We start from the raw sequence: 22,614 nt of genomic DNA, 5'->3' as shown, positions 1-22,614 counted from the left end.
CAGCCAGAGATTAAAAATGTTTAAATAACTTTTAAAAGTGAAAATTGAATCAAACTTGTGTATGTATACTTAAGTGTATTGAGTGATAATATTTTGAAAAGGTTTTGAAATAGTTCTCATATAATATTCATATATGTTCTAAATGGCAATATAAGACAATTTACAGATTTGTTTTTTACATCACTCGATATCCCATAAACTGCTAGAGACTGCTACTCATTAGAGCAAACCTAAACAAATATTGAATTTTGATTTAATATATGGCACTTTCTGAACAACATTGTGCAATGGTTGGTTTTAATGGCAACTTGCCACAAATTATAATCACCTGAGAAGGAGCCGCCCATGAAGAACTGTCTGGACTGCTTTAATTAATGTAGAAAGACCCTCAGTGTGGGAAGCACTCTCTGGTAGCAGACCAGATAAATGACATGGAAGAGGAAGCTTATTTCTTTTCCCTTTTATCATTTCACCCTCCCCTTTTATAACTGGCATTCCTTCTTACTACAAAATTGATTTATGCTGTAGCTAATTTAGCTGTTGAGTCCTTCAGTGATAGTAAAGCAAGCATTTCCAGGCTTTCACCTTTAACACTAGGTCAACAACTCTCAAGGAAACTTTAATGTTTTGAGAGCCAGATTGGTACTGTCAAGGCGTCCGGTAAGACCAAGAAACCATTAGGATGAGTTCTAAACCATTAAGGTATAAGATAAGTATTTTACAATTCTAATGTATTCCAATATTCCAATTTGTGTGTGTGTGTGTGTGTGTGTTTTCTTACTATTGATTCCATTGCTCTAGAGATGCCTGACAAATACAGACTCCTAGATATGCTGAAATAGAAGGATATTTTGAAATATTTCTCAGTCATATTCGACACTAAAACCACACACAATTTAATCAAATTACACATTGATGAATTGTACTCCATTTGTGATTCACAATTCTACTATTAACCTTTAATTGCTTTTGCTTCAAAACTGTCTTAGTCCATATCTTCAACACTCAAATTGCTGTGAGTATTTTCTTTTTTTTAACTTATCTATTTCCCAAGAAAGGCTACTACATGAAACTTCAATTACCATTATTTTAGCAAACCATTTTGCTTGGAGCATTGTTGTACAGTACAAGCTCAGAAACCAAGGGAGAATTTTTAAGTATCACAAGTCTACCAATGTCTATTACTAACTAAATGAAGCATAAAATGAACAGATTCTCTAGAGCCAATTTCCCATATCACTGTTGCAAATACAGTAGGCATAATAATGAACAGTACATGAGTGAAATTTAAAACATTAGCCAATAGTAAAGAAGAAGAAGAGGAAGAAGAAGAGGACGAAGAAGGAGGAGAAGAAGAAGAAGAAGAAGAAGAAGAAGAAGAAGAAGAAGAAGAAGAAGAAGAAGAAGAAGAAGAAGAAGAAGAAGAAGAAGAAGAAGAAGAAGAAGAAGGAGACAATTATGTTGCTTCCAATGATATATTCAATTGGAGGAACATGAATTCTTGAGAGGACAAATCAAAATTTTTCATATATTTGGAGATCATTCAAAGGCACAAAGGGAAGTTAACGTTGGTTGTTTAAGTTAGAAAATAATTGATATAGCCACAGGTATAAAATGAAAAGGGAAATGAAAGGATTTGTCTGTCAATACATGAATGACCAGGTTGTGGTATTTCTCATTTGATAGCTTCCTTGTTTTAAAAGAAACAATGCTTAACTTACTCATAACATAGAAAAAACAAATTACATCTCCAGAGTGGATCATTGTCCAAGCTGGAACCTTTTCTGGAAGCTGCTCTGGAAAACTTAGTCACATGCTTTACAGCACAGAGCATGTGTGAAGATCAGAGGATGTGAATAGTTCCACCTGAGGAATGTTGACCATAACTGGCAAAAATATCACCCACAGCAAAGACACTTCAGGGGTGAGAATTTACACAAAGAGAAAATTCAGAAATAGAAACCTGTCCCTGTGTATACAGCTAGAAATCATAGAACTGCATCTATTAATTGAAAGGTCCAACATGAGATCTAAACTTCCAAACAAGAGTAGAATCATCAGCGGCACTAATTGCAGAGCCAGCTGTGAGAATGTTGAGTCTCTATGTGGACATGCATACATCAAATTATTTATATTATGAATATATATTGTCATGTGATATTATTGTGTAAAGCTTTCCTGAGTTAGTCAAACAATGGTAATTACATCTAGAAAATTGGCACGGTGGCAAGGATGGGGATGTGACCTAGCTGACAGAGTACTTGCCAAGTACTTGAAACTTGGGTTTCCATGAAACTTGGGTTCCATGCACAGCATGATATTAACCATACCTGGTGAAGCAAGAGGATCATAAGTGTAAGGTTGACTTCAGCTACACAATAGTTTAAGTTCACCTTCAGCTATGTGGCTATATGATACTGTCTCAAGAAAAGTAATCACAATGAAGTAAGGTAAGATTGTTAATTAATCATTTGATATACAAAAGCTCACACACACACACACATACACACACACAAACACACACACACACATACACACACACACATACACATATGCTAAAAATTGAGATTTTTTTTCCTAATCATAGAACCAAAGTCACAGAAACAATATCTTTCCCACAATTGGAACAGGAAGATTAAAACAAATTTAAATATTTTTCACTGGAGCTAGATTTTCTAGAATGATAAACAGAATCACTTCGGTATCATTTTGATGATTCCACAAAGACACAGTGTCCACTCAAATGAGAGGAGAAAAACTGAATTAGCACTCTCTAGTGGTCTCCTTATATTGATGAGGTATCGTTTCATAGACATTTTTACCCTAGATTCACATTAAAACCAATTATCTACCCAAATCCTTGGCACTAGAAGAAATGGAAAAAATTCAAATTAATATAAATATTAGGAAACCATAAATAAATGAGTAAAGCAAAGTCTCAATTTTACTAACTGCGAAATGAGAGTAATTTGAGTATAAAAATTACTTAGTATGTACCTTGATGGTAGAGTGTTTTCCTAACATACCCATGGCCTATGGATTTATCCAATGAACTGGAAGAAAGCCTGAAGAACTTGTAAAATATGGAAGTAAGAAAAAATATACAAGAAGTCATTGAAATTACGAATGTAAAACTGTTCAGGAAATTACCTGAACAGCAAATTCCTGAAAAGATCAATGAGTTTAATAATGTCCTACCTAAGTTCAACGGAGAAAATCTGACAGTAACTAGTAAAGAAAATGAAATATGGGTGGGCCATTACCAACAACAATAACATTAAAAGAATGATAGTAAATATTGATGAAATGCTCAAAAGTTTTTATGACTGGATATTATTCTTCATACAGGTGTCAATATATGATATAGGAACCTGTGCAGACCTATAGCCTGGTAGGGAAGTATATTCATCTAAGTATTTTTGGTCTATCATCTGTGACACCCACAGCAATGGTACCTAGCAGGAACAATTCAGGATCTTTTGATAAAACAATATGCTAATTATGTCTAGAGCATCCTGTAGTAATAAACCAAAACAGATGCATACATACGCATACACATACACGTAAAAGGACACATGTAGGGTTGTGGTTCACCACCCACTTTGCCACAGGGCTCCATTGCTCAGGGAGGCATGACAAGGGAAGACTGCTCTTACCCTATGCTGTTGCTGGACAGGTGTTGGGCTTTAGGGAAGTCCCGACACTGCTCCTGGGTTGGGGAAAGACAGTCTGAGACAGGACAGCCAGAGCTGGCTCCCCAGGCTTGCAATATGGTGGGGCGGTATGGTTCTCTGGTTCTTGGACATTGAGTCGCCCCTGGAAGCCTTGGAAGAGCTGAGAACAGAGTGGAGGCCTGTGGGCTGGATCTGGCTAGAGGCAGGGATGGGATGGTGGGTTGTGGGGACGGGGAAGAGGTAGGAACAGGGGTGGTTCTGGCTGGTTCGGCAGAGATAAGTCCTTGGCTTGAGAGCAGTGGGTTTGAGCTTGGTGGCAGTCAAGGCTGGGAGTGCAGAGAGCCCTTCTATAGGAGACTAGATGGTGGCTCTTTAAACAGAGGCCTTCTCCATGGCTCCCCACGGTGGATCCTGATAAAAAGAGGCAGTCCGTGGTTTTAAAGCATTTATTGTCCTGGCAGGAAGTAGATGTGTAAAACCATACCTCACTTATCAGGGTGGGACTTTTGAAGGGAGGAATATCTGGGAAAGAAAGCTTATTGGCTAAACCCTCCAGATTTTTAGGTACCTCATTAAATGGAGATCTGTCTTGAGCCCACGTGGCCACATTCGCGACAATTCAAATAATAAATTAAATAAAACCATCTATGCCTCACTGTGGTTTGGTGAGATGTGCAAACTTAGTGACATAGAAGTATGGTAAACGTGACAACTAGAATCATTACTGTGAGAACATCTAAGACAGGTGGCCTGAGGGAGAAGTTATTCAGATCAGGGGTGAAAACATCAAATACTAAGTAAGAATGTTATTCTTTCAATCATGAGTGCTTGTTCTAACTTGTCTAGTAATAATTGTGGTTATATGCAAATCAAAATAACCCTGAGATTCTACCTCATATCGTCAATGGCTAAGATCAAAAACTCAGGTGACAACAGATACCAGTGAGGATGTGGAGAAAGAGGAACACTGCTCCATTCTTCGTGGGATTGGAATCTGGTACAACAACTCTGGAAATCCGTCTGGAGGTGCCTAAGACAATTGGACATTCCACTACCTGAGGACCCAGCTATACCACTGCTGGACATATACCAAAAGATGCTCCAACATATAACAAGGACACATGGTCTGCTATGTTCATAACAGCCTGATTTATAATAGCCAGAAATTGGAAATAACCCAGATGTTTCAACAGAGGAATGAATACAGAAAATGTGGTACATCTACACAATGATGTACTACTCAGCTATTAAAAACAATGACTTTATAAAATTCTTAGGCAAATGGATGGAACTAGAAAATATCCTGTGATGTAACCTAATCTCTCTCTCTCTCTCTCTCTCTCTCTCTCTCTCTCTCTCTCTCTCTCTCTCTCTCTCTCTCTCTCTCTCTCACTCACACACACACACACACACACACACAGCATATGGTATGTACTCATTGATAAGTAGATATTAGCCCAAAAGCTCAGATTACCCAAAATACAATCCAAGGACCACAAGCTCAAGAAGAATGATGAACAAAATGCAGATACTTCAGTCCTACTTAGAAGGGGGAACAAAAATATTCATAGGAGGACAAAGTTTAGAGCAAAGAATGTCTATTCAGGAACCTGCCCCACCTGGGGATCTAGCCAATATATATACAGCCACCAAACCCAGTCAATATTGCTGAAGCCAAGAAGTGCATGCTGACAGGAACCTGATATAGCTGTCTCCTAAGAGGCTTTGCCAGAGCCTGACAAATACAGAGGCAAATGCTCACAGCCAACCATTGAACTGGGAACAGATCCTCATTGGAGGAGTTAGAGAAAGGATTGAAGGATCTGAAGGGGTTTGCAACCCCATAAGAACAATACAAACCAACCAGAGTTACTATGGACTAAACGACCATCCAAAGAATACATATGGGTAGACCTATAGCTCCAGCTGCACATGTAGCAGAGGATGGCCTTGTTGGTCACCAAAGGGAGGAAAAGCCCTTGGTCCTGCTAAGGCTGGACCTCCCAGTGTTAGGTAATGTCAGGGTGTGGAGGCAGAAAGCAGTGGGTAGTTGGCTGGGGGGAAGGGGATAACATATGAAATGTAAATAAAAGTATATCAGAAATGTAAAAAAAGGGAAAAAAAGAGAATTGTGGTTATAAACAGCTGTGAACTAAACTGCTTGGATGCACGATTCATCTTCTCTTGACAAACTTAGAAGTGAGGGGCTGTATGAGAAATGAGCTATTCTCTTCTCCACTATACAGTTCAAACTGATTTTTAACCTTTTGTTAAAAACATATGTGGAAATATTGCCAAGCATTTCTAACAGTGAAATGTTCTGAGACCACATATCTTCTTATATTCAATCAGTGTGTAACTCCCTTCCCTCTGGAAAAATGTTTCACCTCATTTAATATTGCATTACTTTGCCTAGAAATCTCTTTCTCAATAAAGAACAAACTTTCTCTCTCATTTTATTTTGTAAATTCTCTTTTCTTCAATAAAATCCGCACTTCTAAAACAGCCTGTCAAAGCCATCAAGAAATTAGTTTCTAATATGAAATTGGTGCATTGCATAGAAAACAGGCCATAGTAAGTCCAGGCAATGCATAAACACAGCATGCTTTCTAAGTTACCTTCTCAGAAACTTATTAAATAGCTCTCTTATTGCTTAGCATGTTGGGTAAAAACGAACAAACTTCATCTGATGTCAATCGATGTTTTTTGTCTTCTGGTGAAATGTAGCATGCATACTATATAATCTAGCAGGAACATCTAGTCACAGATATACAGATGGATAAATAAATGATCCCTTAGTAAGGGTCAATGTCATAGCATGTTGACATTGCACTACTGATAGGACAATACTGGCAACGCATCACCAAAGAAACTGGACTGTGGTCATGAACTCAAAACTCTATCTCCTCAGAATGCTGTAAAAAAATGTTATGAACAAGATAGCCTCAACAACAGAAATTTATCCTGTCAAAATTCTCCAATCTGAAATCCCAAGAAAAAGATACTGTCTACACATGCTCAGGTGAGCCCTTTCCTTTGAGAGTTCTGCAATGTATGTTTCCTGAAGTCCCTTAAGATCTTTTCTTGAGAGTTATAAATGGCTCTGGAGGTCCTTAAGCAGGATTGTGAGACTAAGAGGCAGAGACACAAAGAAATTTAGCTCTCTGTTCTCCAGACCACTAATCATGCAAGTTTAGAACACTTTCCTCTTTAAAACATGTTTTGCATGCTTTGTCACTCTGGAAGACAGGTAGATAAACACCTTACTCAAGTATGACATTTGATTAAATGAAATTGTGATGATATTGACCATCTAGATACTATCTCTACTATTCTATCCCAAATGGGTACATTAGAAGAATAATCAGTAAAAAATGTATATAATAAATATTTTAATTTAGAGTACCCAGTAGGAATTATACTTCTTGCAATAAATAAAATGTATGGTTTGTATGCCACATTCAAATGTGTTAATTTTAAGATTTGCACATTTATTTTCATACTTCAGGTAAAGTATAATTACATTACTTTCTCCCTTTGACTCACTTCCTCCACTCTTTCCCATATCGCCTCCTTCCAACTTCTTACAAGTCTCCCTTATGCTCCAATTTATGTCATATTTTTCTTCAATTCTTATTAGTACATGTATTATATATAATACATGTATGTATGAACATATAGATACTACTTAAATTTCTGAGTCCACTTTTATTTGCTTGGTTTTGTTTATTTATTATTATTATTATTATTATTATTATTATTATTTATTACTTAATCTTTTATTTTACAATCCGGTCATTATCCCCCTCCCAGTCTACTTTCCAATGGTTCCTCATCCCATTCCTCCTCCTCCATCTCCAAAAGGATGTACCTACCCCGCACACCCTATCCCAACCCACTAGACATTATATGTGGTATCACTACTGACTTTGTACTGGACAGCCAACTAGAAGACTCACCCTTGGCACAACCTAATTCTTCTTCTCTCAGCGTCTACTAAGTTGCCTGTTAATAGTTCATTGTCTTGGGTTGTTATTCTTGAGATCACCTGAATGTCTGTGGTAGCATGTGTGGTGATTTGAATAAGAGTGGTCATCATATATTTATATATTTGAACACTTAGTCAAAGGAAGTAGAAGTATTATAAAGGAATAGGAGGTAGGGTCTTGTTGAAGAAATGATTCCTGGGTGTGAGCTTTGAGGTTTCAAAAGTCCATACCAAACCTGGTATCTCTCTCTTTGCCTACAGATAAAGATATAGCTTAGGTACTGTTCCAAAGCCTGTGTGACTATATGCTCTGTGACATGAGAATAATAAACTAAACCTATTAAACTGTGAGCAAGCCCCAAATTAAATGCTTTTTCTTATGATAGTTGACTTGGTCATAATGACTCTTCACAGAAATAGAACAGTGAGTGAGATAGCATGTTAATTAATCTTGGCATTTTTCAGAACTTCTTTTGGTAAAATATGAGATACCATTTCACAGTTAACATATTAGTGTTTTTCTAGCTCTTAGTGTGCCATTCTTCCACAGTGTTCCCTGAGCCACAGATTTAGGATCTATGATGTAGATGTATCTATCCATTGATAGTTGGTTCCAATAATCCATTTATCTTTACATTGTGTGCTCAAAAGTGGTTTTCCAAGATGGTCTCTACTTTAGTAAAAGGAGCTTATTTGACAAAAGATAATAGAATAGAAAAAATAGATTGGAGAAATCCCAATTCAGATATTTTCATGAAAAAAATCTTACTAGAATAAAGACTGTGTCAACAGCACAACAGTTAAGAAGTAACTACCAAAGCATAAGCTGTCTTTTCAAGAAAACACTGCCCGGCAAGCTCCAGGAATAGTTAGTTGACCCAACCCAAAATAAACACTAAGAAGTTTTGTTGTTTGTTTGATTTTTGGGAAAGTTTTGTTGTAGTATTTTGGTCTTTTGCTTTTGGTTTGTTTCTGTTTTATTTTTCTTTCTTTTATTTTAGAGTGAGAAAGAACATTAATCTTGGGGAGTGAGAATGTGGGGATAATCTGGGAGAAGACAAAACAAAGAGCATGATCAAAATTTATTATGCAAAAATGTATTCTTTAAATAAAAAATGTATGTATTAGAAAAAGGTATTACACATTAAATTCTACATACCTCTTTGGACCCTGAAAAGATGACAGTAATACTTGAATAACCTACATTTTTAGGCAACTATAAGTAGAAAATTAAAAAGAAATCCAGCCACTACCAGGAGACAATCATTGAACTTGGGATACAAGGTATCCAAGGTATATTAGATTCAAATATCTATTTAACACAAAAGATTATACATTTGTTTCCAGATAAAATTCACTTATTGATATTTGGTTTCCTATTATTCAGCATGTGCTTTTTTATTTATTGACTACTCGTCTTAAGTGTTTTTTCTCGTGGTACAAGATATTTCTACTTAAGTCCTACATCAAGTTATGGTGCATCATAATGATTCTGAGTCAAGTGGAGAACCAAATTACATTAGAAGGAGTTACGTTGAAGCATGGAACTTAGTATTTGGGGGGAAAACTATTTAAAAGAAGAAGTTTGAAACTGGAGTGTGGATGATGGTATTGTAATAGTTTTAAATAATGGAAGTGACTCTGAAACTTCAGATTCTCTAAGTCACTAGTAAAATTTGTCAAATAATTCATGGAATCTGATAACAAGGAAGGGAGTAGATGTCTGATTTAGATGATCCAACATGAAGAATGACAGACAACTCAGGTATGCTGAGAGCAGAAAAAAATAGTCCTCCCCTGCGAAGAACACATAAACTGGATATTCACTTTAAAAAAAGCATCTTTAATAAATGGTGCTGGTCTATCTGGATGTCTGTATGTAGAAAAATGAAAATAAAGCCATATTTGTCACCATGCACAAAGCTCAAGTCCAAGTGGATCAAGGACCTCAACATAAAACCAGACACACTGAATCTAATAGAAGAGAAAGTGGAAAAGAGCCTTGAACTTATTGGCACAGGGGGAAATTTCCTAAACAGAACACCAATGACTCACACTCTATGATCAAGAATTGGTTAATAGGGCCTCATAAAATTGGAAAGCTTCTGTAAGGCAAAGGACATAGTCAATTAGATAAATCGGCATCCTACAGAATGGGAAAATGCATATTTGATAGAGGGCTAATATACAAAATATATAAAGAACTCAAGAAGCTTACCACCACCAAAAAAAAATAAATAAATAAAAAAAATGGGGAATAGAACTAAACTGAGAATTCACTATAGCAGAATCTCGAATGGCCGAGAAGCACCTGAAGGAATGTTCAACGTCCTTAGTGATCAGACAAATACAAATCAAAACAACTCTGAGATTCCACCTTACACCAGTCAAAATGGCTAAGAACAAAACCTCAGGTGGCAACACATGTTGTTGAGGATGCAGAGAAAAAGAAATACTCCCCCATTGCTGGTGGAATTGCAAACTGATACAAACACTAGGGAAATAAATTTGGAGGTTCCTCAGAAAATTGGAAATTTAGACCTACCTAAAGACCCAGAAACACCACTCTTGAAAATATACCCCAAAGATGCCCTACCATGCCACAGGGCCACATGTTTCATTATGTACATAGAGGCCTTATTTGTGACAGTCATAAGCTGGAAACAACCCAGATGTCCCACCACAGATGAATGGATACAGAAAATATGGCTCATTTACACAATGAAATACTAGTCAGCTATTAAGAATAAGGACATTCTGAGTTTTTCAGGCAAATGGATGGAACTAGAAAATGTCATCCTGAGTTAGGTAACTCAGAACCAAAAGAGTACATGCTATGTTCTCACTAATAAGTGGATATTATTACCCCACCCCCTCCAAAAAAAATACAGAATACATAAGACAGTAGTCCACAGAACTTAAAAAGGTTAATAAGAGGAAGGGCCCAAATGAGGACGCCTCAGTTCCACTTGAGAGGGAGAAAAAAGTAACCACAAGGGGGGAGGGTGTGAGGGACAAGGGAGGTAAAGGGGATGGGTGTGGGGGGAGAGGGGAACCTGATCTGGTATTGGATTGGGTAAAAGGACTGAAGCCCTGATGACCAGCAGAAAGAATGGAAACAGGAGACCTCAGGAGGAAAGAGGTTGAGAAGTCCCTCTAGAATGTACCAGAGACCTGGGAAGTGAGAGACTCTCAGGACTCAGAGGTGGGGGCCCTAGATGAAAGGCCCTACTGTGGGGAGAGGGAACTTATTGAACCCATCTCCAGCAGAAAGACAGGGCATCAAGTTAGCGATGGGATTGTTATCCCACTGTCAAAGCTCTGACCCATAATTCTTCCTGTCTGAAAGAAATTCAGGGATGGAAATGGAGAAGAGCCTGAGGAAAGAAGGTCCAGTGACAGGCCCAAAGTGGGTTCCAGTTGAAGGGGAGGCCCCAAGACCTGACACCATTACTGAAGCTATGGGGCGTTCATAAAAAGGAACCTACTATGACTGATCTCCAAAAGACCCAACAAGCAGTTGAAATGTGCACCCAACCAAGGAACGGAAGTTGCCGACCCCTCTGGCTGAATGAGGGAAAACTGGAGGAAGCTCAGGAGGAGGGCAACCCTGTAGGAGGACCAGCAGTCTCAGTTAACCTGGAACCCTGAGATCTCTTGTTAGACACTGGACCACCAATCAGGCAGCCTACACCAGCTGAGATGAGGTCTTCAACACATATACAGCAGAGAACTCCTGGTTCATCAGAAAAAGATGCACCAAATCCTCAAGAGACTGGAGGCCCCAGGAAGTGGGGTGGGTGGGCTGGGGACATCCTTGTGAAGAAGGGGGCAAGGGGCAGAAGGAGTACGGGGCTATGCAGGGAGGAGGTATGGGATGTGGAACTCTGGAGGGGTGTGGACTGGGAGGGGAATAAAATCAGGAGTGTAAAAAGAAAGGAAGGAAGGAAGGAAGAAAGGGAGGGAGGGAGGGAGGGAGGAAGGAAGGAAGGAAGGAAGGAAGGAAGGAAGGAAGGAAGGAAGGGGAAAGTCCTCAAAACAACTATCCAAAAAACATTATAGAGACTAAGTGGCTGTATTTATATATTGAGAAATATATGTATATAAATAAAATACATGTTTACAACTACAATTGATGATAAAAGTAGCCATGAGATTTAACCGATAACAAGAGGGATATACAAAGGCTTTAGGGAGAGGACATGGTATAATTACTCCAAAATGTCTATAAGTAATTATGAAAATGTACTCTCAAAGAGGAATTTTCATTTAATCCAAAAACATTATGTGTATACTTCTCAATAGTGTGTGCAATCGTTATGACTAGTCCACATAAAACAACAGTGTTCATCAGACTACTAAGAAATGAGTGTTGGTAGAATACACTTATATTAGTGCAACTCCATCACAGTCTGATGCTCTCGTATGGAGTTCTAACAGTAAAATTAATATTGGGTACCTAATCACTATATCAATTTTCTAAGATAGAAAATGACATTTTACACACAGATGCACTGTTACATATATAAACTCAAAATTTAGGAATCCTATTTTTTATCTGGAAAAAATGATGTTTTCAAAATGATTATTTTAAAAAATAAAACTAATTTTAAAATTTTTATTTATGTTTATATTTTTTCTTTAAAAGATGCAAGTCATATCTAAAACCTGTTTGTAATACCCACTGAAAATTGAGTCATTTATTTTTGGATAGGAAGATTTAGAAATGACATGCCTCATAGACTGTCTTTTATTAATCTCTTTAGTTTCAGTCATTACACTTAGTGTTCTGTTACCTTCAGTCTTTTAATTCCTATAGTTTCAACCATTACATTTAGTGTTTCATTACCACCATCAACACCTGAAAGAAAACTCCAATGCAAGAATATTGTTCTAAAAGCTTCCCAAAATTTTTACATTTTGACCAGATGCTTATAAAAATGGCCTAAATGAATATGGAGTGAGACCATGGGGACTTGATTTACCTGCTTGTGCACAAACCATGTGTCTGATTAAAGAGGAAATCTTTGGGGATGAAAAATGAGTTCAAGGAGAAAGGCAGAACATTTCTGTGGTTGCTCCCTACGGCCAGGAAGATGTGAACCCAGGGTCCAACGAGAAACTTGATCAGCATCACAGCTGGAAATCCTGAGCATCGGTTCCATAAACTGTTCATTTTTGTGCAACCTCAGAGCCAGCCAGGGACACAAATGTGCCCAAAGCTATCTCTGTAGTGGACACCAGCTGTCTGATATTGTGATCAGTCTCTTCTGAAAGGAATAAAGAAAAGAAAAGAAAAGAAAAGAATAGAAAAGAAAGAGCTTTTTTTTTTTTAAATAATCACTTTGGAAATGCAATTTCTTTCCAGATAAAAACAGAAATCCTAAATATTGAGATTGTATAGGCAATAATGAAATCTGTGTATGAAATGCCATTTTCTATCTTCAAAGAAAGGTATAGTGAGTAGGTACCCAGTATAAATTTCATTTTCAGAACTCAGTAGAAAAACATCAGACTGTGACGGAGATGCACTAATATTAGTCTATCCTACTGTCACCTAAACACTACAAGATCTATAAAAAAGAAAACTAGTCAAAAGTAAGTTCCATGATGGGGTGGGGTTTGGGGAGGGGGTTCACCTTGTAGCTGAGTAGCCACAGGTTATGCTCAAGGAGATGACCCTGTAAAGCCAGAGAAATGTTAGTAATTCCCAAGAAAACAGACAGGAGTTGAACTGATGCAACTCACAGCAGGGTCCTTATTCTATTTGAGTTAGCTCACCCCAACTCTCACAATGCACTGCTATCACGCAGGATGGTTTTGGTGGTGAGGGAGCCCCAAACATTTATCGGGACAAGGCTTTATAGTAGGCAGCCTATATGCCTACTATATTCCCCAGTATAGGGGTATGCCAGGGTGTTGAGGTGGGAGGGGGAGCACCTCATAGAAGCAGGGGGAGGGGATTGAAGAAGGGGGTAACTGGGAAAGGGGATAATATCTGAAATGAAAATACATAAAATATACAATAGTAAATGCCATTAAAAATAAATAAATGATTAAAAATAGATTTGGCCTCTCAACCCTACATCTGAACACCTATCAGCAACAGTGATGGCTCTCAGTGAGTTATGAAAAACTAAAAATGAAGAAAACATGAAGTTTGCGAGCGTGTGGAGGGATCAGGATCAGTTGGATTGGGTCAGGGAGGCAGATTTGGTCAAAATACATTATTCAGGTATGGAATTCTGATAGAAGAGATTAAATATATTTTAGCATCTTTGGTAATTGTCATACTCAAAGGAGTGATAATATCTCTCCATTACTAAATAATATTGCAGTTACTTCTGTCTTTTCATCAAAATTATTGTCTAAATGTTGACCAGTTCTCCCTGTTAACTTTGACAGGCCCAGAAAGTACAGATGAGTAGAAGCAATGTGAGTTAGAACCTCTGAGCTTGCACAGGCAGATAACCCTGATACTTCCTGTTTTGTTCAGCAGAGGAGTGAAGACAGAAGACAGACATGGGAAGCAGTATAGCGGTATGGGGGATAATGCAGACTTGCTTTGGGTTAGCATTTCCTGATGCTTGGAATACGTTTTTCCGTCTCTCTCTCTCTCTCTACAGTTTGCACCTAATGTCTGGTTTGTATGGTAATAGTTCAGCTGCTCTTCTCCTTTCAGTTTCTGTTTCCTCAGAACAATTCAATTTTTCCTTTACCTTAATCTATATGTGCCTTAGAGGCAAAATGAGTGTCCTATAGACAGGACAGAATTGAATCTGGTGTTGTTTCCACTCAGCCACTATTCATATTTTGATGGATTATTTGATCCAGTCAATGTAATTGCCAGTAGTGAAGGGCTCCTGCCACCATATTTCCTTTTCCTGTCTAGAGATCATTTTTTTTCTTTCTTCATCATTCTCGATTTTTTCTCCATTATTCTCACCCATTTTCTTTATTGTTATGGTTTGATTTCCTGGGCCCCTGCCTCTATGTTTACATAGGCAAGAGTGTATCGATTATAATGTTTCTGCTTTGTGGTTAACATTATCCTTATAATAAATCACAACTTTGTTAAGGCTGCTTGCTTTGAAGAAAGAACACACTAAATTTTTCCATGGCTTTTCTTTATCCCTAAAATATATGAACCTTAAGGACATATGAAATATGATTATATCTGTCTTTGCTGAATTACTTTGGTTAAATAATAATGATTCTTTTATGCACTTATATTTGAATGATCTGCCACCAGGGAGTGGTACTATTTAAAACGATTAGACAAATTAGATGATGTGGCCTTGCTGAGAAAGTGTGTAAGAGGGTGGGCTTTGAGGTTTCAAAAGCCTATGCCAGCCTAATGTCTCTCCCTCTGCTTGCAGATCAGGATGTAGTTCTCAGCTACTCTCCCAGTGCTATGCTTGCTACCATGCTACCTGACATGATGATAATAGACTTAACCTCTGAAACTATAAGCAATCCCCAATTAATTTTTTTTGTTTATAAGAGGTGCCATATTTATGTTATCTCTTCATAGTAACAGAACACAGACTCCTTCCTTCCACCCAATCTCCAGCGTCATCTTCAACATTATTCATGCCCAACATCATGTCTCTTTCTCCTCCTCCTCCTCCTCCTCCTCCTCCTCCTCCTCCTCCTCCTCCTTTTTTTTCATCTTTTATTATAATCCACTAAATTCAGTTAAGGTTGCATGGTGAGTCACCACTCACTGGAGCATGGGATCCTACCAGGGAAGAAACTGTCAACTATCAATAGCTCTTCAGTAAGGAGTGGGTCATAGCAATCATCTTCCTTTCAGTGCTGCTAGTGTGGCTGGCTTGACCTTATGCAGGATTGTCCACTAACCACTGCTGCTGTGAACCTATGAGTGTAGTAGCTATGTGGTGTTTAGAAAAAGGTGTTTATAGTGCTCTTGCCCATCTTCTGCCTTTTACTTTCTGCCTTCGTCTTTCATGACACATCCTCTTTTCTTTAGTAACTGACTGCTAGCACTTTACTTTGTGGGTTGGATAATGTCATGGTTTCTCATTATTCTTGATTATGCCATATGACAAATGAATTTATATTCAGAGAAATACTTATTCCAGTTTCTAGAGACTGTCTTTATCTGGCACGTCCATTTAAAAAGTCAGCTTATATTGAGATTTGTAGATGGGAAACATCTGGTGTAGTTCGTAGACCAGAGAAATCAGTGGCTCTTGTGACTCTCTATCTCTCTAATTCTGACGCTGCAGAAGCTATCACAGAGGTAGGATAGAATCCAGGAACACTGACTTTGTGATCATCTGGGAGTACACAAGTCCCACAACTGTAGGAAACTACCCACTAATATGTCCCATCCAGTACTTGACTCAGCTGTAGCTGACTGGCAGCAACATGAACAGATTGAGTTTCTTGTGGGGATCTATTAATTCCTGCCTGGCACCAGGGAAGGTTTAAAAGCTCACTCTAGTCTTCCCAGGGCTAGGGGCTGGTATGGCAGGCCTTTGGGGGTCCCAGATAAACTCGTATTTTTGATTTCTCCAGTCCAAACCTGCCTCTCTGCATGAAATATTGCCAAATATTCAGGGAATGGTGATATGGGTATCATCTAAGTTGTGTTTCCTACACTCTTCAAGACATTGCAAATCCCACTGTAGTGGTTTTTTACCTGGTTTCCTTCACTACTGTGAATGTGTTTTCATGATTGTGTACTATTCAAATTAATATTAACTTTGAAAGGCAATTACTGGAGACTCCCATAAGATTAGTCCATCTTTCATTAAGTTATTGTTTCAGCCTCACTCTTCCTGCAGGTTGTATTGCAGGAGGAATCAAATAAGGGGAGCGACATTAAGGGTATCATAAATGAAGAGAGATTTTTTTCCTTTGTTCTCTCTGTCGGTGTTGGAAATTTTATCTATTATTTTAGTTTTGGTTCTCTTAGAAATATATTGAGGCAGAGAGTAAAATGCACACAGAAAACCTGAGTCAGAATGTTCTTTAGAGGAAAGCAAACTTGCAGGAAACAATTGCTCTATATAGATGTTGGTTTCTCACTGTTCTGGGTGAGAGAATCGAACTTGTATTGTTTATTAATCAATGAGTTAATATGAGTTCATGATAGTTAGAGACCCCAGGATTGGGCTTTATGATTATGCACAAGGATAAAGGGAGAAGAATCTGAATCTTTTGGCGGGGACAATATAGCAATCAGAAATGCAGTTCAAGCTAAATCATTTTCATCTTGTCATATGCTAAAAACTAACCATCACGCTTTACTATATTTTCTTACATTGACATCTGATAACAATTACCTTCATGGTCTTAGCTTTAATCTGTGTCTCTGGCTCTACCTCATAAACAATTTTGATGTAAATATTCTGTGTAGTTTATCTGAGAGTTTTGTTATAGAATGTGGGATGTAGGAGATCACTACTATCTAACCCACCCCATCAAATGAAATTCTGTAACGTAAAGAATAAAATATGAAACATCCTATATCACCACAATATCTCCAATATTATCTGACCATGTAGAAAATCCATGATAAATGGGCTAATAGGATTTCTGACTTAAGCATCCCTACATTATTATATTAATTTATTTTGCTGCCTGATATATCAAAAAGTCAATTTATTTCTAGTGATTCAAACCCAGTGTGCTGGCTAGTTTTATGTCTAATTGACGTAAGATAGAGTTGTTGAGGGAAAAAAAATCCAAATTAAAATGAATGTTTTCATATAACTGGACAGTAGGAAAAACTGTAGGGTATTTTCTGCATTAGTAATTAATGGGAGAGGGCCTAGCTCATTGTTGGTGGTGTCATTCTTGGGCTGGTTGACTGTACCCTATAAGAAAGCAGTCTTGGGAAGCTATGTGGAGTAATCCAGTAAGCAACACTCCTCGTTGGCCTCTGTATCAGCTTCTGACTCCAGGCTCCTGCCTTCATTTGAGTTCCTGACCTGAATACCTTCAATGATGAACAGTAATGAGGTAGTATAACCCCAATAAGCCCTTTTCTTCCCAAGTTACTATTCTATTTATCACAGTGTTTCATTATATCAATATTGACAGCCAGCCAATATTTTTGCTAAAGTCTTTATAGTTCAATGATTTTTTTCATATTCATAATATAAGAATCTCTATAAAATGATTATGTATACCTTAGGAATACTTCTCAGGTGCATGTCAAAGCTTTTTTCTTTCATCTATGTGTATATGAATATTTATTTTAATGTTTATTATGTATACGTTGTGTAATGTTTTAACTATATTATCATGTATATAAGGAAAATAATTGCTTGTATTTTGATTGACCAAAATAAAAAGTAATACTACCTTAGAAGCTTCTAATGATATTTCTTAACTGAATTATCTAATATTTTCACCACATTCACAGAATTATCTTGAGTTATGATAGAGACAAAATAAAAGGTAGAGAAATTATCAATATAAGAACTATGCCAACAGGACATGAGCATAGGAAAAGTACCAGGAAAAATTTTGCCTAGTTTACATAATCAGAATATTTTACATATGAAAAAATTCTACCTTGATTCTTTTTTCTTTCCCAATATCACTACCAATCATATATTTTTATTTTGACTTATCACATGCAAAACACTTTTAGATGTTTTATATTTCATGTAAACTTTTACCTGAATGTGGAAGGATTGATCAATAAAATTCTGCAATGTATACAGCCATCTGTAGCTCTAGGTATTGGCCTCACAAAATTTTCCTCATCAGTCTTAACTTTCTAAGTGAGCTTTTTAAAAATGAAGTCTACAGACAACTACACAACCAGAAAAAGATAATTATTCTAAAAACAAATACGGGTGCTTGGACAATATTGTGAAAACTTGATCTCTTTGTTGGTTTCACGTTTACTGTTCGTTTTCCATACCGAAATGCAAATGACAACTAATTATCGGATTTGCATTTACATATTGTATTTTTTTAGATTTTTAGTGGTACAATATAAAAAGGAAACTGTAATTGATTTATTGGGTATTATGAAATCAGTCATGCAGTCATGGTTTGTTTTTTTTGGCTTACATTATAAATGTTAGGAGAACAAGAGGTGTGTTAATCACTTTCAGGCTCTCTGGAACCTACTAGATATTAATAAATATTAGTTTAATGAATCGATTAATCCAGGTGGAGAGAAGGTTTTATCTGTAGGCAAATATGGCACTTTATATTTTCAAAGTCAATAAATATGCTGCTTAATGTTTCTGACTTGTTTTCTGCTGAAAATTCTTTTTAATCTTGAATATGCAAATGAAACTGTGTGTATAATTCAACAAAAACAAATCCCATAAGAACAAAGATTTATGTATTTGAAAGAGGTTATGGAGGAAAAACCTCATGAATAGTTGTTTTTTAAAAAAAACTAATTGTTTTCGTGGAGCAATTCAAAGGGAATCAATCACGAAGTGACAGGGAACCATATGTTCGTCTTTGTTAAATGTAAGCAGAACATATTATTTTTCTAAACATGAATAGGAAGAGAAACAAAAATGATAACCCTCCTAACACAATATTTTCAAAGACCTGCCACAGAAAAGTATACCAGTTAGTAAAATAATTGATAGCAATGGAAAGCCAGAATACTCATTTCTCAAAAACGTAATGAAAAACACATCTTTTTTTTATCTCCCACTGCATTGTTTGTTTAAAATTGTATGCTCTAAGGAATTGCAAAATCTACCCTATATGTGCAGTGCTCTCACTTTTAACCTAAGACTGCACAGTGTTCACCAAGAAAACATAATGCCCAGCATACTAAATCAGACAAAAAATAAATAAATCTATAGAGTATTCTTTTCTTAATCTCTGCTGAAAAATCCATTCAGGAGATAAGATTCATATTATTTTAAATTTTAGTAAAACTACAGATGAAGATGTTTTCTTTTTGTGGTGTGTCTTATGTGTGTGTGTGTGTGTGTGTGTGTGTGTGTGTGTGTGTGCACATGTATTCCTTCTTGTGTGTATCAGTGATAGTAGTTGCCCTTTGCAATTTAATTTTGCATCAGTTAAAGTCTACTTTACTTATAATACTATTAAACTAAAATGGAAATATGATGCTATTAGAAGATTAGAAGGAGAGAACTTTTAAAGTATTAATACTACTTAGTTTTTAATTGAAAATATTTTTTCTTTCATATAATATATTCTGACTTCACTTTCTCCTCCCTCCACTGCTCCCACCCCCCACCCCCAGGCCTCCTCTATCACCCAGATCTACTCTCCCTTCATTTCCCTTCAGAAAACAGCAGGCATCCAAGACATAGCAACCACCCATGACAAAGCAAGATACATTAGGACAAAGCAAAAGCCCTCATATGGAGGCTGAACTAGGAAACCCACAGTAGGACAAAAATGTGTAACTGGCAAATGCCATCACGTTGGCTTTGCAGCATGGCAAAGGAAATAAGAAAGAAGACAAGGTTGTTGCAGATTGTTGTTTCCCAGTGTTCCTGGTGAGTGTTCATTTGCACTCTGTTCCTCTCTGACCATTCTCCTAGCTGGGAGTTGCAAGCTCATCTGTGTTTTCTTCATTTTGTATTCCACAGTACCCAAGCCGCGTGTTGTTTTTTCTTATTTCTTTGTGTGTCCTTTCACTCTTTCTCTGTCATCATGCAGCTAGATCGGAACCTTGCTGCCTCATGGCTGGGGGCTTGTTCTTCAGTTTCTGTTGTTCCTCTGGCATTCCACCACCACAAGGAACCTGAGGCGAGTTTAATGCCATAACAAAATGGCTTGTGTTTCCTTCTTGTCCTAGAATTCCAAAACATCTGTGAATTGTTTTTTCCCACCACGTCCGAGTTATTTCTTGCTTTGCACATTTTTTCACAAGCGCAAGACTCATTTAAGTATTTCTCTCGAAAGACTTGGCTGAATCCTCCACATGTCACCACCCCAGAAGCCTCTAAGCCTAGTGCTCAATAATCCTTAAAACAGTTTCCTTTATTTTGAACTTTCTAGAACATCAAGAGGAAGTCTGTCACCATCTGCTTCTGCAGCAGCGACTCTTGGTACAAGCCTTCTCTTAGGTTCACCCCACCGCTACTTTAATGTAGAACTATTCCTTTCCAAAGGATTTAAATTTTTCACTCAATGTTTCCTTTCTTTTTCTTACCACGTTGAAATACAAAGCTCTCTTCTGTTAGTACTCTCATTTTACATGAGATAAATAAATTTCAGAGCTCTCTGAATCAGTTTTCTGGCTCACAGAAAATACTCTCTTTTTTTTCCCCAAATAAGCATTGCCTTCACTAATGATGATTATCTATTTAAGCAAATTGATCCTACATATTTGTCGGTTAGAAGGATCTCCTTTATCTCAGGCACCAGGGAATATTTCATTGGTTTACATTAACAGAATGTCAAGGCAATTTTAAATCACATATCTGGAATCAGCCCTCAGTGATGTCGGTCTCAATTAATGATAGCTGATCTTGCAACCTCAGAAAAGAAACCACACATTCTCAATATAAACTACCACACAAACAACTATGATAGAGTATTCACTTATCTGTGAAATTTCATAAGCTAGGCCTTCATCATTAATATCTCATTCAACTTTCTTTTCTTCCAAACTCTCACAGTAGTCGACTTAGCTCCAAAACCTTAGCAACCTTTATAGCTCAAAGTTCTAAACATGTCTACAACCCTCCAGGAAAACAATATGGTTAGGTCCATCACATCTATGTCTACATTTTGTCCTACTTTTTTTTTTCTATGACTGGGGCTCAAGGAAAATTTTGAAAGCAGGTGTGGAAAGATTATAAGAACCCAAGGTTAGGAAGATAAGATCAAAGCTGCATCTTCTGGACATAACAGGATCATAACAGGCACTCATTAACTCATAACACTTGTGGTTGCCTGGACAAGACACACGTAAGATGAAGCCCATCGGCGTTCTAGCATGGAGTGGCAGGGGGCTCATGAGCTATACCCATACTTGAGGAACTGTGCAATAGTTTGTATATGACTATGGGAAATGGCACTATTAGGAGGTGTAGCCTTATTGGAGTAGATGTGGCCTTGTTAAAGAACATTTGTCACTGTGGAGGTGAGGCTTTGTGGTCTCATATATATACTTAAGTTTGGCCAGTGTGATCGAGACCCTCCTCTGGCTGGTAGTCCTATAACAGGCTTCAGATAAAGATATAGAACTCTTGCCTCCAGCACCAAGACTACCTGCATGATGCCATGCTTCAAATCATCATGATACTGGACTGAACCTCTAAAACTGGAAGCCAGCCCCAATTAATTGTTTTCCTTTATCAGAGTTATCTTGGTCATGGTGTCTCCTCACAGCTGTGAAATGCTAAGACAAGCTACTAACAGATGACTGTTTCTAGAGGAGGGAGTATCAGTTTTCTTTAAGATGGGTAGGTGTACCAATCTTCAGTAAATGGTCCTTCATATTTGAGTGTATGGGATGCAGAAATTGGAGTTAACGATTCTTAAAAATCAAACGAAAACAAACAAGCTGTGGGGGAATATTGGGGTGATCTGGATCTGGGATGAGTTCAGAGGAGGATTTGGGGATGAGCATTCCTAATACAATGGATGAAATCTCAAAATTAATAAAATATTTTACAAGAAAGGTGTGTCTGTTCTGCCCCCACGTTTTACATTTGAGCTTTGCTCTGGAGTCTATCTTTATGAGGGTAGTCTGTGGAAAGCAGCATTTTGAACAGCAGTCATCCTTCACTCTGACAAGTTGCAGTTTGGGATGCTCTGTGCCTCCCTATACTGTTTTCTTCTCTGGTGCTCTTCAAGCTTATTTATTTCTGGAGGTCAAAAATTTCATTAAGTTTTCTGTTCTATTTTTGACCTTCTGTCTATCAGCATTTGTGGTGACAAGAAATTAGGTATTCTCAATTTCTTAAAATGGTCCTGAGATACAGTTGTCATATGAATTTGCCAACTTGCAAT

Source organism: Rattus rattus, chromosome 15, assembly GCF_011064425.1.
Source record: "Rattus rattus isolate New Zealand chromosome 15, Rrattus_CSIRO_v1, whole genome shotgun sequence".
Lineage (NCBI taxonomy): Eukaryota > Metazoa > Chordata > Mammalia > Rodentia > Muridae > Rattus > Rattus rattus.
This window is presented reverse-complemented; position numbering follows the sequence as displayed.